We start from the raw sequence: 19,033 nt of genomic DNA, 5'->3' as shown, positions 1-19,033 counted from the left end.
TAAAATAATAAATGTTAAGGGGTCAAAATTGGGATCAAAGTTAAAAAAGTTGACGTCTGCGGTCTCTACCAACTTTTCTTTATGGTAGTTAAGGAAGCCTATTATATAGAAAGACATTGCCATACATATTCACACTTTTTAATATATACGTACATAAAGTTATGAACAGTACATAAGGCCCGAGCAAAGCCAGGCAGAACTGCTAGTATATATATATATATATATATATATATATATATATATATATATATATATATATATATATATATTCATCCACATACAGTACTGTTTCGCTGTTTCACAGCTCATCAGTGCGGCTAGACAGGCAACTACCTCAAGCCAGGATTGAAACCCGACCGTTTGTACGGCAGTCAAGGCTCCTAACCATTACGCTATTGGCGGCTGCTTGAACGAATAGTGAGTTTAACGATATTTTTAATATCGTCTGAAATACCTCCGCTCGATTTGTTTACACAAAGAACGTCGCTTATATGCTAATGGTAATTCGTGTTTCACTTTTCAATATGCTCAACTCAAGGTGAGGAGCACTATAGTCATCCACATACAGTACTGTTTCGCTGTTTCACAGCTCATCAGTGCGGCTAGACAGGCAACTACCTCAAGCCAGGATTGAAACCCGACCGTTTGTACGGCAGTCAAGGCTCCTAACCATTACGCTATTGGCGGCTGCTTGAACAAGTAGTGAGTTTAACGATATTTTTATATATATATAAGAGAAAGTGTCTGTCTGTCTGTGTGTCTATCTGTGTATATTTCCCTAGACAATAACTCTTTCAATTTTCAGTCTACAGACTCAAAATTTGATATACAGAGTATGGAGATTTGGAAAAATCTTTGCAATCCATTTTCGGCCAGAAATTTGGTTATTAAGGGGTCAAAGTTCCACGATTTGACCTTTGAGAATTCTACCAAACTACTACGCCAATTTTGGGTATAAACAATTGAAATTTTAGATATAGGTTCCTTGGACATGGATCTAACTTAATAACTTGATTTAGGCTCAAAATAATAACTGTTAAGGGGTCATAATAAGGGTCAAACTTTTTTAAATTTGACCTCTGCAGTCTCTACCAAATTACTCAGACAATTTCTGGTCTAAACATTTGAAATTTTACATAAAGGGTATTCAGAGATAGGGCAAGCTTTTTCATCGGTTTGGGTCAAACATTTGAGTTACCAATATATAAATGTATGTATGTATGTTTGCATGTCTGTCTAAAACTTTCGACAGAGGCGACGGATTTTTACAAGATCAGTATCGTTTTAAAGCTCGACCCTTCAGACGACAAATATCGAAAAATTGGCTAAAAAATTAATATCTTCCCCTTCAACTGGGCACTTTTCTATAGGGAGGGGTCGCTTTTTTTCGTCGATATTTTTGAAAGTCATCCTCTCCTTTCGATTGTCTAGCCTTAATTTAAACCTACGTTACTTCCGATTTGGTGGTAGTCATAATAGCAAAGACGTCAGGTTTTTTTCTGTTCTTTTCCTCCTTTACAGTACGGGTTCGAGCCTGCCTTCCTACTACCACTTTTTTTTTTTGCCCAATATACACCTCCAAACACCCGGGAATCGCTGGGCACCTCTGCTAGTATATATATAAAAGTGACAATGCCTGTGTGTGTGTGTGTGTGTGTGTGTGTGTGTGTGTGTGTGTGTGTGTGTGTGTGTACAATTCCCTATACAATATCTCTGTCAATTTTCAGTCTAGAGATTCGAAAGGAGTATTGAGATATGGAAAAATCTTTTTAATCGGTTTTCGGCCAGAAATTTAGCTGTCAAGGGGTCAAAGTTCAACGGTTTGACCTTTGAGAACTCTACCAAATTCCTCCGCCAATTTTGGGTCTAAACAATTGAAATTTTAAATGTGGGTTACTTGGACATGGATCAAATTTTATAGTTTTATTTGAGCCCAAAAAACTAAATGTTAAGGGATCAAAATTGGGGTCCAAGTTTAAAACAATTGACCTCTGCGGTCTCTACACAATTACTCAGACAATTTTTGGTCTAAACATTTGAAATTTTACATAAAGAGTATTCAAAGATAGGGCAAGCTTTTTAATCGGTTTGGGTCGAAAATTTGGACTACCAACAGTCAAAGTTCAAAAGATTTGAGCATTGCGATGTCTAGCAAACTACTCAGCCAATTTTGGATCTAAACATTTGAAATTTATAGATAACTGATATTCGGACATGCGGCAAGCATTTAAATCAGTTTTGGGGCGAAAATTTGGCTGCTAAGAGGTCAAAGTTGAAAGAGTTGACCTATGCAGATTCTATCGATTTCCTCCGCCAATTTTGGGTCTAAAGACTTGAAATTTTAGATGTAGGTAACTTGGGCATGGGTAAAAGTTTGTAATTTGATTTGAGCTCAAAATGATAAATGTGAAGGAGTCAAAATTGGGGTCAAAGCTAAAAAAAAAATTGACCTCTGTGGTCTCTACCAAATTACTCAGCCAATGTCTGGTCTAAACATTTGAAATTTTACATAAAGGATATTCAGAGATAGGGTAAGTTTTTTTAATCGGTTTGGGTCGAATATTTGAGCTTCCAAGAGGTCAAAGTTCAAAAGATTTAACCTTTGCGGTGTCTAGGAAAATACTCTGCCAATTCAGGGTCTAAAAATTTGTAATTTTTATATAACAGGTATTCAGACATGCGGCAAACATTTTAATCAGTTTTAGGCGAAAAATTGACTGCCAAAAGGTCAAAGTTGAAAGGGTTGACCTTTGCAGATTCTATCGAATTACTCCACCAATTTTGGATCTAAAGACTTGAAATTTTAGATGTAGTTAACTTGGACATAGGTAAAACTTTGTATTTTGATTTGAAACCAAACAAATACACATTAAGAGGTTAAAATTATGGTCAAAGTTAAAAACATATTGACCTCTGCGGTCTCTACGAAATTACTCAGACAAATTTTGGTCTAAACATTTGAAATCTTACATAAAGTGTATTCACACGTAAGGCAAGTTATGAACAGTACATAGGGCCCGAGCAAAGCCGTGCTGAACTGCTAGTACATATATATATATATATATATATATATATATATATATATACACATATATATATGTATGTACGTGTGTGTGTGTGTGTGTGTGTGTGTGTGTGTGTGTGTGTGTGTGTGTGTGTGTGTGTGTGTGCGTGTGCGCACACATGTATACACGCAACAATTTTACCTTCGTGACATGTGTGTTTTTTTCTGGAGTGTCATCTTCTTCCTGAAACAATCTATAAATAACCTAGAATTAGTCATTTCTTTTTAGTTCTTACTCTTACGAGTTTAAAAGAATTCCGTTTCTTCTTCCACCTTGGTCCTTTAAAAAATTATCTTATGGATTTATATGGGTTTCTGATAAGTTGTTTTGTATACCATTCAACGAAACACGTGTAGACGTACCATATATCAAATAAATGTGATTTAAATATACATCCGGCTGAGATAACTTTATAAATATTAATTCTGTAATATTTATAATATACTTTAATTTTACCATCTTGGATCATTTTGGTAAATTTAATTGTAATTTTTATTTTATATATATATATATATATATATATATATATATATATATATATATATATATATATATATATATATATTATTGGTCGTATTGTTTAAACAAAACCAAAATGTGTCAACCAAAGAGTGCTCAATGTTTAGACAGAGCAATATGAATATGTTGAATATGAAAACTAGTGGCTACACATATGCAAATATGATGTGATTTTCCATAGCAGGGTGGTCACTGAAACATATTTGCATATGTGTAGCCATTAGTTTTCATATTTAACATATATATATATATATATATATATATATATATATATATACTTGAGGGTCACCACTTATCAAGGCCAAGTGGCTACTCTAGGATAAGGATTAATAAGTTCTAAGTCGATAGTAAAACAACACTATGATGATCAGTAGTGGTGGAACTTGAATAGGCCTTAATTATTTTAGAGGACGGTTTAACAAGAACTTATTTACATTGGACTTGAAAACAGCCATGTTATAGTCAGCCGGGGAGCAGTCCAACAGTATTGTGTTCCATAAACGGACAATTCTAGAAAAGAAACTCTGCTCATGGAATGTTTGAAAAACAAGAGTTTCAACGAAATTTAAAGAAATTTTTTAAAAAAATAAGTTAGAACTTTTATCACAAAGTCATGATCGAGGATAAAATTTTGAGGAGCAAAGTCACTAAACTATGGCGTCAGTGGATTGCAAGAAAAAACTGCGTATAAGCACTAAAATGTTTTTATGTCAAGCATTATTATATGATGAATTATTTTGAGAAAATCGATTTACTATTACGCATGTAAACTTTATAAGTTTAGCAAAAAGTGAAGCATGATAGGTTTCTGTAGATGTTATATAGAAAAGGCATAGTAGCGGACACGATAGGGCAACTGTCTACCTCACTGAGATTACTTTCAGTCAGAAGCTACGACCTCCTCTGCTGCTAGTCATTGCGGGTTTGGTCCACTAGAAATGAGCATTGGAGGTTCAGAAGGTGTTTATCTGATGCACAACAAATACTACCCCTAAACTGCACAAGCAAGTTAGGAGCCAAGGTGGAAAGTCTTGTATCAAAGGATAAAGCACTGAGGCCCTGACTAGTCATCGTCAAGGCTGACAGACTGCATGATGATGATGATGATGATGATGATGATGATGATGATACCTTTGTCATAAAATCTGTCATCACTACTCCATCCTGATCTAAGAAGACTGTGACCTTACCAGCTGAGGGCTGCATTCTTGCCTTATTTTTGAGGTAGTGGAGTCAAGTGCTTCCACTGAATTGATAGTTTTCGGATCAAAGTGATAGACTCAAGTTTCATCCTATGTAATCAATGTTTTGAAAAACTTTGACTCATCTTTTTGGCACATCTCCATAATTGTCCTCAAGCACTTGGCGTATTCTCGTTTCTATAAAGGTACCAGCAACCTGGAAATCCATCTGGCAGACCTTTTGGTGCATATGCAAATGGTCACGTATTAGTTTCCACAACCCTGTAATAATCTTGATCTCTTGATCAAATTATCACACGTCGATCTTCTAAAATGCCATCCTCAAATTGAATGATAGATACTTCATCAATGGCAGAAGAGATTGACCAGGTCTGGGAAATGTTTCTACAGATTTCCGGCTATGTTCGAATTCACGATGCCAGCATTTTACAAGCTTATGTGAAAGGGCATTATTACTATACGTTGCTTTCAAATTATCATAAGTTTCCTGTGGTGTGCGTCGTTTCAAATACAAAACCGAATCACTATGCGACACACAATAGACACCATTTCACACCGGATTCAGTTCAAACATCAGTAAATCAGAAACCACAATAAATTCAGGACTAAGTTGCCACATATCTCATATAAACAAAAACAAAAAAAAAGAGTGTAAGCTAATAGGATTATTTGCATTTTAGCATTTGTAGAAATCACTTTGCAATTCAGTCGCCAGGGATGTCACATGTTCCATCAAGGAGCAGGAGTGTATGAAGTGTCTTAAAAGAGAACCACTTTGCTCAAATTTGCAGTTGAAAGCTGACACACAATCAAAAAGTGAAATAATTAATGTATGAACACTAGAACAATACTGGCAAGTTGAAATTGTCCGAAAATGACAACCAGACTAACAAGATGGATTTATGCTTAGATAAACAGAATCTCAAAATAAAACTAAAAAAAAATGAAAAATTGTCTCATACAAAATACACTCAAAATCTTAAAAAACAAAAAAAAAACACCAACAACAGAAAACGATCAATACATGACACATTTATAAAATGCAGTTCTGAATTTTTGAAATGACGTATGAATGTTTGCATTGTTTAGATTGATCGGAAAATATGAAGGCAATGAAAAGAAGTCTCATTTCAACATTTAATAAACAACTTTATTTGTTATCTTCGTTAGTAGCATGTACAAGAGAGAAACGGGTTAGTAAGAGAGGTCAGTGTTCATGCACGCTTGTATTTATAGTAGCTGTGAATAGAGTTCCTAATGTGGAGACGAAGATTAGACATTAGTCAGTCCTATTGAAGGAGAAAGAAAGAGAAAGGTAATCAGTGTGTTTGCGTGTTGTCATGGATGTGTGTTTGTGTGTGTTGGTGTATCGATGAAAGCAGTTCTTTAACATGATAAAGAATGTTTGTTTGGGTATCGCATGTGGAAACAAATAGAAGGTCGCCATTTTAGGTTGTTTTACTCACGTGTGGCCTGGATTGTGATTTTGCCTTTTATGTACTCAGCCACGTAATTGAAAGCTGGCTTGTGATTGGATAAGCCAGGGAAAAATGGATTTCAAATCTCGAGAGAATTAGCTCCTGCCTGTGATTGTAGCGAGTTTTGGCTACTACAGCTTAATCGGAAAATTGCTTTCATCTTTAATGTTATTTACACAATATTTCGGTCGATGTAACCTTCAACGTTCATCAGGTGTAAAAATTGTCATGTTCTGGCACTCTAAAGTTTCGAATTTTTTTTTTTTTTTATCTCCTTAGAAGTAAGTTTACACGAATTATGAAGATAATTTAATTATTAGGGAACCGCAGGGGTATAATTTCTAACTTATTATGATTAAGTTTGTAATTAAATCCATCAACCAATTGTAAGTTTTTAGAAACATAATAATAGTTACAAAACTGATAGGAATAATATATTATAATTTATATAAATTTTGAGAAGTTTTGAATACAATTTTCCTAACCCCTGTAAAGCAAGGACCTTAATTGATCGATTCAGACTTCTTCAATGTCTCAGTTAATGAATCTGGCCTTGTTTTTACCATAACTCTAAAAATATTCATGAACCTTCTATGTTTTTTCTATTGCTGTAAACTTCCATTTTAAACATATATAAAATATCTATTTTGTGAATATATGCCTTCTGAAGTCATTATTTTATTTTGTTTACCGTATATGTCTCTCGTTTTTCTCACATTTTATTATAAAACATGCAAATCTTTTTCACTGAAAATTCCGCTCACTCCCAAAATACTTCTCCCATTGCAAAACACCATAAAGTAAAACCACAAAGCTGGTGTAGAACACATCATCAAAAACTGGTGATCAAATAGCGTAATATGGATGTAAATACATTGAACTTCAAAGATTTTTTTATTAAAAATATATTTATGAAAACAGAATTGAAATTACTGTTTAAATAATAATAATAATAATAATAATAATAATAATAAGAAGAAGAAGAAGAAGAAGAAGAAGAAGAAGAACCCTTGAATGTGGAAACTGACACACAGGAGCAACAAGCGCGGACCAGACAAACTGCTGCAAAGGCAAAACATGAAACACTATATGGAACCAAAAACACTGAAGCCGCATATCTATAAGTTCTCTAACTAAACCCCAACCCCATCCTCCCACTGCCACATCACTGTCCCCCCCCCCAAAAAAAAAGAGTGAGACCAAATAACTACGGAGAGTAAAGGAGGAAGGAAAGACTGAGGAACTGACCAAGCCTCCGCTGGATAAGTGCGAACAGAACAGGAACCTTGGGGAGGCTTATTGCCACTCAAATGCCAGTGAAGACCAATAGCCGCTGCCAACGAGAAATCAATGGCAAGCAGCTGTTGCGATAATGCAATTTCATTTGCAAATGTTATCGAAAAAGGTGGAGAGTACTGGAAACCTGGGGATACTTTTTGTCACTCAACTTCCAGGGAACACCATAGGTTGTTTTCAAGGAGAGATCTTTGATGACCTGTGTGAAAGCTCCTTGTGAGCCAATAATAATAATAATAATAATTATAATAATAACTAGCAGGACCTGTGGAAATCCACAACGGACTCTTTCACGTGTAATGTATTCATGTTGGCATTCTGTGGATGTCCAGCGTAAATGGAAACGCCCTGATATTATTGTAGCTCTTTTGTTAAAATTGCAAAAGTATTTATCTAAGCTGACAGAAACGCTCGACATAGTCCAATCGTAAAATACACTTAAATATGATATTTTAATGTATGCAGATTTCACATATATACTCTCTATATACAGAGTCAATTTTCTATCAATTCTTATATCTTATAAAGTTGTGATTTTAAAAATAAAAAAATATATCCATATGATTTGGGTACATCAGCTTGAATCGAAACTAAAACTTATGAAGAATATATATATATATATATAAACTACTTAATTTACTCACATAAAATTAATATACGAAAGTATAGATTTATGCGTAAACTTTAAGTATTTACTTCAAAAGTGCTCAATATGTAGGTAGAGCTAGTTAGTAAGTTATAAAATATATATGACGATTAAGCTACACTAAATATTCCGCGTTTCATCCACTCTAGGACTCTTCAGGCTTATGCGCGAATTCTGTGGTTGTTTGTCGTTTTTATATGCGCATCTTCTATTGAGATTTTAGTTAGCCAATCAGGTTTCTAGTATCCACCGCACCCTTGCTATCAGCCAATGAGCATGCACTTATCGAACAAAGGCCTATTTGACCTCTGGTTGACCTGTTCCTTTGTATGTGCTCTATTTAGCCTGGATATTTAGTTTCTTGATCTGTTTTAAATCTAGGTTAGTGTTTTTTCTTGTTTTTTGTTTTTTAATGTTAGCTTATATATAAATATATATATGTGTACATACATACATGCACATATATATACATATATATATACACATATATATACATACATATATGTGTGATCGTTTATGTATATTCATGTTTATTTAATTTATGTATTTGTTTATTTTCTATTGTTTTTGTTAGTTTTAAAACTATTTTGTATCGCTATCTTAGAGTAAATTTTATCTTGTTAACACAGTTGTTTGCTATTTCTCTTCTATAGTTTAATAGATGTTGGGGTTCTTTAAAGTACAGGATAGCAAATTTTTCATGAAGGCATAATCTACATGGGTCGTCTAGGTCCCTACACGTGGTAGCTTGTCTTATTATTTTCCATTCGACTACCGGCGAATGTCTGCTTTCCTTGAGTTCCCAATATTTATTTGCTAGTGTTGTTTTCATACGGTGTTTTTTATTGTTGAATGTACTTTTGTGGTCATAATATCGAGTTTTGACATCTAAGGAAGTCATACCTACGTAATATTTCTTGTTATTCAGGGTTTCTTTCACAAATATTGTGGCCTGGTAAACTACGCTTTTGATTAGACATTTATTTTGAAGTGGGCAAAGTGTGCGGTGTCTACAGTTGCATTTATCTTGTTTGTTATTAGTATCTTTATTTATAGTATGGTTGTTCTTGTCTGGGGTTGGTTTATTATTATTATTATTATTATTATTATTTCTGCTAGTGTTAGTTTTATTTTTGTCATGGTGTCTACTTTTTTATTGTTCATTTTGTTGTTGTTTACATTGTTTTTATTTAATATTCTGTTATTATGTGCTTTAATTATCATCTCTAAATTTTCGCAACAACTGTAGGATAACTTTAAGGTATTTTTATTGAAAATTTTGTGTACGGGGTTGGTTGCGGGGAAGTGTTTTTCAATAAGATCTAGAAATTTCTTGCCAAGTTTTGTTTTTAACATTTGATTGTATGGGTCCGTATACCAAATTATAGTTCTTTTTCTTCTATTTTTAATTTTATTATAGTTATTGGTGTTTTGTTGCTTATATTTGATATCGATATTTTTGTATCCCCTATTTTTTAGGGCTGTTTCATAGATGTTGGTTGACCTGTTAAATGCATTTTCAGCGCTTGAGTTATTACTGAGTCTACTTACGATCGAGTTAGGAATCTGTTTTATAATTGATGGTGGGTGATTGGACTTAGGGTTTACGTATATTGGAGTAGCGTTATCTTTTAAGTAGGGTTCATATGTGTTTTTATCTAAATTTAATGTGACGTCCAGGAAGTTTGTTATTTTTATGTTAGCTGATACGTGTGCTTGTAAGCCTAATTTTTTCATTTCCTTGTGTATGATTTTCTTAAAGTTATCTCCCTTGACTTTGTTGGAGTTTTTTATTATAGCTAGTCCGTCATCTCTATATAGGCCGATATCCGTAGTATCAAATATGCTTGTGAGGGTATATAAAATGAATAATCCCACAAGATCTGATGCCTATGCAGAATCCCTGGCACCCATCACCAAATCAAACAAATTTTTCATTTTAGTTTTTATCCATTGGTTATTGCTATTTATTAGAACTGATTTTCTACATTTTTTAATGATGTTGATTTCTTCCGAGGATATATCAGTGTATGCCTCGGCAAATTCTAGGGCAATGTTAAAAAGTTCTTTGGATATCGAGGGATAAAAGTCTATGATGTCGAACTGTATAAACGTACATTTATCTTTGTTTTCTATATTTTTAAACCAGGTGACTGGAATTTATTTCCAAAGGATTTCCTTTAATCCCGGCTTTAAACCAGGAGCTTCAAAGATCAAGGGTTTTCCTAAAGATGTTGGTGGTACCTATAATTGCAGAGGTCTGAAGGCCGCCAAAAATTTGTAGTTTTTTCAATTGTCCTTCCAGAGAGCTTGATACTACTCCTAGTGTACCAACTACGATGGGATTATTTGTTTTAACCCCGTGTATACGCCTTATCTCCAAGGCCAATGGAGCATAATTGCTCCACTTCTCATTCTTCTTCTCTCTCACATTCCTGTCCCAAGGTACTGAAAAGTCTACAATCTGCCAGTTTTTTGAGACCTTGTCAATGACGACCGAATCCGGACGATTATGTTCCAATTGCTTGGTCGTTATGACACTTTTGTCCCACCATACCTCTACCTTGCCATCCTCACTTGTTCTCACTTCATCAGGCACCTCCTCAAACCATTTTCCAGCACACTTAACCCCAACCCTCTTACACACCTCCCAATATATCTGGAGTCCCATGCGATCGTGTCTTTTGTGGTACTCTCTCTCTCTCTCTCTTTCTGGGCCAGTCCACTACACCCTGCTGCAAGGTGCGCAATTGACTGAGGTCTTACCACAAATCTGGCATTCTGCAGCAACTTCCTCTCCTAGAACCACTTTTTTGAACAATCGTGTTCCTAATGCCTGCTCTTGTGCTGCACAAACAAAAGCTTCAGTACTCTTAGCCAGATACACAGCTCTAAGCCATTGCCATGATCTTTCATCAGCCACTTCTGCTATATCCTGGAAGAACCTTCCATGCATTTTCTTCCAAGCCAGTTCCTCTGCCCTTTCTCTATCCATACGTTTCACATAATCAGCCTTGATCTCACATACCTCCACTTCATTGGCCACAACCTTAAGCATCCCCTCCTCACTTCTAACTACATGCTCCTTCAACGACATCTCCTCGGTTCTAACATAATCTTTTACACTTTTCAATCCTCTCCCACCATCTTTCCTCTTTTAATTATGTCCTGAATATCACCCGCACTTCAACTTTCAGAAGAGTGTTGTTTACAACTGAATTTTACCATACTAGTTCTCTCGTTCATACTAACTTAATAATAATAATAATAATAATAATATGCTCAGGCAATTTCATGTTTGTACATATGTTATCGTTGGCTACGGAGCTTTATATATATATATATATGCATGTATATATATGCATACATACAGCCTTTGAGACTTTACACGACCGGTCGCCACAGTCGATTGAAAATTTATTGGGGTGACTAAAAGTCGTAAATCACTCGCCCGCCAGTCAATAAAATTTCTTTAAATAAAGAAACGGGGGGGGGAACTCATTTATTTTACGACCCTCAAATATGCGGCGACTTAGAATGACCTATGTCTCATCATTTGTGAATTCTTTTATCTCTAGCTGTGAGACCGTTGGAATATCGTATTGAAAAAAGAGTGGTCACGGTAAAGGTCAACAAGAGGTCAAATTTATACATTTGGCTTGTAGTCAAAATGTCGCCTTCATTTAGCTCTCTGATTTTAAAATTCATTTGGAAAAAAAATTTTCGACGCTACATCTACATACACTTCATTCTTACAAAAGTAAAGACGAACATTTGAAAGAGGAAAAAACCCATCGTTCCGTCAAGCATCCGAAGAAATGATTCTTATTTCTATGGAACAATAATATGAATGATGCTATATAAAGAAACTGGTGTTGTATTTTAACGTTTTGTTGAATATCTACTGAAATGTTTGTAGTAATAAAATATTTTCTTGTTAGATTATACACACGGTAATTTCTTGAATTGTTGTAAAATTATTTACTATTATTGACTGAAACAAAGACATAAAGTCGGGTGAGTAAAAATATTTTAGGGCGAGTAAATTTTCCTTTACACTCGACCGGTGGCCGAGTGATTTTTTTTCCAAATCTCAAAGGCTGCATACATATACACACACACACACACACACACACACACACACACACATATATATATGTATATATATATATATGTTTCTTGGTAAACAACTGATGATCCCTTGAAAAATAAATTATTGGTATTATAGTAAATTCGAGAGCGAGTTGATGCAGTGATTGCAGGTGATTAAATGACTTACTGACTAGATGGTTTTCTAACGAATGATAAAAAATATTTTTTGCATAGTTTTAAAGGTTAAAAACTTCAAAGACTATATATATATATATATATATATATATATATATATATATATACAGAGAGAGAGAGAGAGAGAGATTACATAGAAAAATGCGAGCATGAAAATTAATATGGCTAAGATTAAGCTTAGAAAAGTAAAAGGAATAGTTGTTAAAACTGGAAAAGAAAAAGACAAGATATTCTAGTAAGAAATATAATAAATTCATAACTTAAAATATTGCAGCATTGGGAATTTTTTTTCAATTCAATTCAATTTAATATTATGTAATCAATTTTTTATTAATACTGCAATATTTTAAGTTATAAATTTATATTTTTTACTAGAATATCTTGTCTTTTTCTTTTCCAGTTTTAACAACTATTCCTTTTTTTTTTTAGCATAACCTTAACTATGTTAATTTTCATGCTTGCATTTTTTTACGCAATTCATGATTTTTCCAGGCTTTGCTTTGAAATAATATTTTCTTTTTTTTGTGTTCAATATCATACGCATTGTCAACAATCCATAAAAAAGTAATTACCAACTTCTTAAATTGACTTAAAAAAAAAAAAAAAATAAAGACGTCATTACGTAAATAAACAGAAAGAAGCGACAAAAAAAAGAGAGAAACAGAATTAACGGGCGACGTCGTAAGTGAAATATTATCAACCCTAGTGCGGTAAAGAGCATAACTTTTGTTAACTCAAATAAGATGGCATGCGAGCGAAATTCCCGCTAATGACTTATGAAGGTGTCGACGACGAAAATGTTACTATGACAACCAACAGCCAATCAGAAGAAACTGTCTCTCACGCTCCTTACTTATTGTGAATACTTTTGAACACTAGTAATTTTATTATAATTTTTGTTTTAATGAGCGAAAATTTAAAAATTTAATTTTTAAATATAGCCTAGAAGGTGACGTATGAACTGTAAAAATTGTTTGTAATTTGGTCGCAAAATGAGTGAGCGGTAGAACTTTCAAGCAGTTCTCAATGAGTAACACTAATACTTAACCATATATTCAAACACTACCGTGTTTGAAAGATATAGAGGTTTAATTTTCGCATAGACTGTAAAACTATAACTTGTCACGAAAGAACCGCCACACGAAAGGAAAACAAAACCCTTTATAAATAACAACGGCATGTATTTATTTAAGTGACGTACACCGTTGGGTGTAGTTTTTCAAAGAAAGGAATAGAAAAGTTGATAAAGTTGGTTGGTTGCCGAAAGTCTCCTGGGGGCATTATATTTTCAAGTGAAGATATCTTTCCTCGGAGTCTACATAATGAAAGTAGGAGGGAGTGAGAGAAGACACCTTCGTAAAATAAAATCTCGAAGAACGTTGCATGTTTGCCATCAGGTCGGGAGTCGCCAAAATGCTTAAATGGAATTGAGGAGTCTCATTCTAACATTTAATAAACAGCTTTATTGATTACCTTCATTAGGAAGAATAAGGAAACGGGTTAATTGTGGAAAATGTTCCTGTGTGAATACGTAGATTCAAGATTCAACAAGCCTGTTGAATGAGAAGTATTGCTATGCGTGTGTGTTGAAGTTATGGTGCGTAGCCATGATGCATTTGTTTCCCTAAAATTCCTATTTACAATGCCTCCCCACGGGACGGAGTTAGACACCAGGGTCGTTTTTTTAATGTGGAGAAAAGTAACAAAAATAAAAATTGTCTCAGTCGTGAAGGTGTAGCAGTCACATAGAACTATTTTCTCTGGTGAATCAATGCCCCTCTCTCTGAGTTCTTCGACCACAGGCTGACCTATCAGTTAACAGGGCGGGCACATTGATTCATTTGCTCCGTAAAAGGTCTTGAGGGAACGTCAGTCAGTCAGAACCGGACCTTCAGCCTAACAACATCTATCCTCTCTCGTCCCCTATCCATCCGACATCTTGCTTTAGCATTGACGGCCTCCACTAGAAGGGAACTACTATTAGCTGGGGACAACACAGTACTGGCTGACCGACGACGACTGCAAAAAACTTTCTTTTTCACCGTCCGAAATGCCAGTTCCTGCCACAAATAAAATATTCTTCGTTGTTACTGTTAAAAAGAAATTTGTGTTCTTTTATGCTGTGTTCTTTAAACATATTTTATTAGGTAGCTAAAACAATTACCTTTCCTAAAAATTATTGCTCCTCCACTGACAGAGAATAAGAAATTGAAGTACAGCATCTGGAGAATTCACAAAAATTCTATTTACATTTGGTGGAAGGCGGTGGAGGGCGGTGGTGTTATGGCGGCCGTGGTAATTTTAAAGGATTTTCCGAGGGTGGAAAGAAAGTCAACCTCGCCCCTCTCCCTCCAAATGGTGGTCACAAAGTGGGTGCTCATTTTATGTTAAATTATTATAGAAAAGTGATCCCCCACTTTTTTTAAAATTAACTTTTCTTCATATCTTGGAAACCACTCGTTTGCCGCAATGTTAAACGTTATTTTCGTTGTCAGCAGCGCCCCCTGAAAACAGAATTTTCGAAGGTGGAGTGATTATTCATATTTACCTTTCTTTTTATTTTTTTAAACAATAACATAAATTAGTAAACATAAAAATTTATAAAAAGTCATTTGTTTACTTAAATTTTCTTGGCCCGAAGGCCAAGAACGTCTGTTCTTATGGGATTAACGTGTGTCACGAAAAATCAGACAGTACTGTAGGATAAGAAAGAGTTTGTGTGTACTGTATCGCATTGAAATCAGTGTATCGAGACAGCTATGTTGGCTTGTTTGTATTCATGCCTTAGTCGAACCCCGAGCCCCGAAGCCGGATGAGTTCTGTGAAGTCCCAGGAGAGAAGTTGGGAAGGACAGGTCCGTCCAAGATCAAGGAAGAAAGAATGTGTTGCCGGTTTAACGGTTTATAAACTCGGTCACGTGACTGAGAACTGGCTTCTGATTGGACAAGCCAGGAATGAAGTATATTCAAAATCTCCAGCTTGTGTTTGTTGCAATTTCGTCTGTTACACATTCTCTCTCTCTCTCCACCCTTTAATTCACCCGTCGTTTCCTGTAAATAATGACTGTGAGTAAAATAATCCGCGTTCAACCATTTCTATTGTAGAATTATTTTACTTACAGTTCCCTGATAAGTGGAGAAGTTAAAGCCTGGGATGGGGTAAACCTAGAACTGCACAGATGGCAAATGCGATTTCCCTTTGAAGATATACTGCTCCAAGAAAAGCTACTGACCTTTATTATGTTACTGTTCTTTTCTTTATGGCAACTTAAATCCAACGGTGTAGGTTGCTAAAATAATTGTATGCTGTCATCTAATTATGGCTATATATAGACCAACTTTATTTTCAAACATGACGAATTAAAAAATATAAATAATGAAAGGGTTGGCTAACCGGTTTCGAACCTCGCTCAACAAAGCTAAATTGAGGTTAAGAATTATGATTAGAAATAATATGAAATGCAGATTATATATATATATATATATATATATATATATATATATAGATAGATAGATAGATAGAGAGAGAGAGAGAGAGCAAAAAGAAGAGGGAGTTCACATAAAAATCACATTAAGTTCAAGTAGTTTTATATATATATATATATATATATATATATATATATATATATATATATATATATATATATATATAAATAGGTCTTGAATACTATATGTAAACGGCCTCTAGTAAAAAAAAAAAAAAGGGGCCCGCTTTCGTCTCATTGTTGAACAATCAAAAATACAGACAGCATAACGAAAGTAAATGTCTGGTAAAAACAAAACAAAACACACAGACACACAAACAAATAAACAAACAAATAAACAAACAAAACAGATAACATACTCTTCATGGAAACCCACGAAAATATTGTCTCAAGGAAGCACCCATAGAAACCCCATCGATCTGCCTATATATGATGTTAATAAAACTGAATTCAACTGGCATAGTGACGAATTTCATTAGCTCAACGAAAACGTTTGTGGGAATAGGAGGTGTTGAAGTTGACTACGATATAGGGCGTACTAGTCTCTAACAGAGAAACGCAGATAAAAAGACTTGAATTTTTGTTATTCATAGGCGTGGCCTTGTTTAGTATAAAATCTTTTTTTAGAACGCAAATAGGTCATAAATAAGTAAAACGAATTGTTTTTGACTAATTTCCCAACGGAATTTCATATAAAATGGTTTACGTCTCTAATAGAATTATTAAGATGTTTTTTGTTTTGTTTTGTTTTGTTCTTTTAAGTATAGGGAATTATTAGTTTTCTCCGTACTTGTTAAGAAGATATAGTCGACAGATCGATTTTTAAAAGATATGTTGCTTTAAGCAAGAAACAATATTATTTACTTAATTGTCATGCCGAAAATAGTAATATATCCAAAAATTACGAAAAAAATCATCCAGTAGAAAGTTATTCATAGTTAAAATTAATGTTTACGGAAAATTGGGTAAAATTGCATTTTTCGTAGACGTTATAAAGTAGGCAGTAGAAGTCTATGCACAGAGGAAATGAATATTTTAGATTACTTGTTCATGGCTGCAATATTTGTTGTCTATAGCGATGCTTTTTTTTTTGTCTTTACTGAAGACAATAATAGTTGTTCTACTCGATGGATTTTCGGGACTTTTGGATATATTAATACTTTCGACATGACAATTAAGTACGTAATATTACTTTTGCTTAAAACGATATATTAAAATAATCAATTTGTCGACTATATCTTAACAAACACCCTTTTCTCAATTATACAAATAAAATAAAAATCAAACCAGTGTCACATATTAATTATTACCCAACCCAAAACATTCATTTACCCGTGTCGTGTATATTAATGAAGGTAAATTAGGGAACTATTAGGTAAAAAAAAAAAAAAAAAGAAAGAAAGAAAAGAAAAGGTGCTTCTTCACTACTTCTCTGCTTTATCGCCGAAATTGGATAACAAAAAAATTAAACTTCCCGAAAGAACTATGAGAAAAACGTAAATAAAGGAAGTGAAAGAGAACATATATCCATAATTGTTTAATTGGAAATGTTTCGATTTAATTAATGAGAGTGGGAAAGTTTTTCCTGGAACATTTTTTTGTTTTTTTGTTTGATTTTTTTTTATTAAAAACAGAAAATGAAATGACATATTCATAATGATTTAAACTGGGCGAGAGCGCCATTTGAAAACCAAAACAAAGCCAAAACATTTATTGTATAAAAATTTATCAAAATATAATTGTAAAAACATTTATTGAAAAGCTTGCGTAAGAAAATATAATTTTAAAAAAACAATTTTGTAATGACAGCAGCAACATTGAATTTTTATAAAATAGTGTTTTGTTGTTTTGTTTTGGTGTTTTTTTTTCTAACAAATAAATAATTGTAAACATTAAATAAAGTAATAAATATTAATTTTAGGTTAATTTATTCTTCCTGGAAGCAATCGTTCTCCAGTTTAATTTTTTTTAATTTTTTTATTTCATGCTTCGGTCATAGTTTAAAACAATGATTTCTCCCTTGCATTTAAATTGCAGGTGCGCGAAATAAAATGGCGTCTCCAGTTTTGGCGATAAAGTGTAGAGTACAAAAAAAAAAACAAAAAAAAAAACAATTCTATTCTTATATAAGCGTTTCAAGTTTGCGCCCCAAAAATACTCTCAAATTGCTACACCCATTTCCTCAATAGTAACACCAGTTGAGTGCAACTTTCGTCGGCGCCAAAAGAGGAAACGTTTAAAAGCGGACAGAAAATAGGAAGCCAAGAAAACGTAAAAAAAACAAAAAAAAAAAACAAAGGTGTCAGTTAATGAAAGCTTTTGCATTGAACAAAAAAAAAAAAAAAGTTACCTATTTTTTGGTTTGTTTTGCAGCCTTATTGATGCTGTGTTTTGTCAAGTCCGACAGAGAACACGAAGTTTACGCAGTGCAACAAAGCATAAAAAGTGAAACTAAACGAAGCAAAACGTAGTCTAAAACCTGATAGTTGTAGTATGGGGAGGGGGGTGCGTAACCGAATCCTAGGCTAGTATTTAAATCCCTCCCCACACACATACACACCGGCCAGATGTATCACAAGGTCTGCGCCCAAGAGGAAAAGCACTCTGAACTACAAAAAATGTCTGGGCATTCTGTCAGTATTTGTCGGTAGGAGCGCCTCAAGCGATCAAAGGGAGATAGTAAAGCCTGGGAGGGTGAGCCGAGCCGCCTAGAACTGCATAAGGCTCGAGAAAAACAAAACAAACAAAAAACGGTCACCTAACTCAAATGTCCCAGGCTTTGTCAGACTACTTACTGAATACGTATCCTCGACTTGGTAAAAATCACCACTACAGGCAAAGTCAAATTGACCGGTTTATGGGCTGATTTGGCGTTTGAATTAGTTTTTACTTATGTGAAAATAACATATCGAACATCATTGACTTCAAGCCATTTCAAGTAATCCTGAGAATTATTAATTCTCTCCAAAGAAATTTCGCAAATAAGTGTGTTTAACTTGTAGAGGTGGTGCAAATTAGGACTAATGAATTGAATTGAGAAAAAGGCGAACTACGTG

At 34.1% G+C, this 19,033-nt stretch overlaps 1 protein-coding gene across 3 annotated transcripts in view; it reads right to left on the bottom strand.

The window, feature by feature from the left end:
• LOC145248163 (E3 ubiquitin-protein ligase XIAP-like) overlaps positions 1-18,451 on the bottom strand; it is a 163,577-nt gene extending 145,126 nt beyond the window's left edge. For all 3 annotated transcript variants that reach the window (XM_080109999.1, XM_080110001.1, XM_080109998.1), the window contains exon 1: positions 18,328-18,451. The gene's annotated coding sequence lies outside the window, so the exon portion shown is untranslated. The remainder of the gene's footprint in view (positions 1-18,327) is intronic.
• Positions 18,452-19,033: the final 582 nt, after the last annotated feature.

This window comes from Euprymna scolopes, chromosome 26 (assembly GCF_053919585.1).
Source record: "Euprymna scolopes isolate OS-2025 chromosome 26, ASM5391958v1, whole genome shotgun sequence".
Taxonomy (NCBI): Eukaryota; Metazoa; Mollusca; class Cephalopoda; order Sepiida; family Sepiolidae; genus Euprymna; species Euprymna scolopes.
This window is presented reverse-complemented; position numbering and strand designations above follow the sequence as displayed.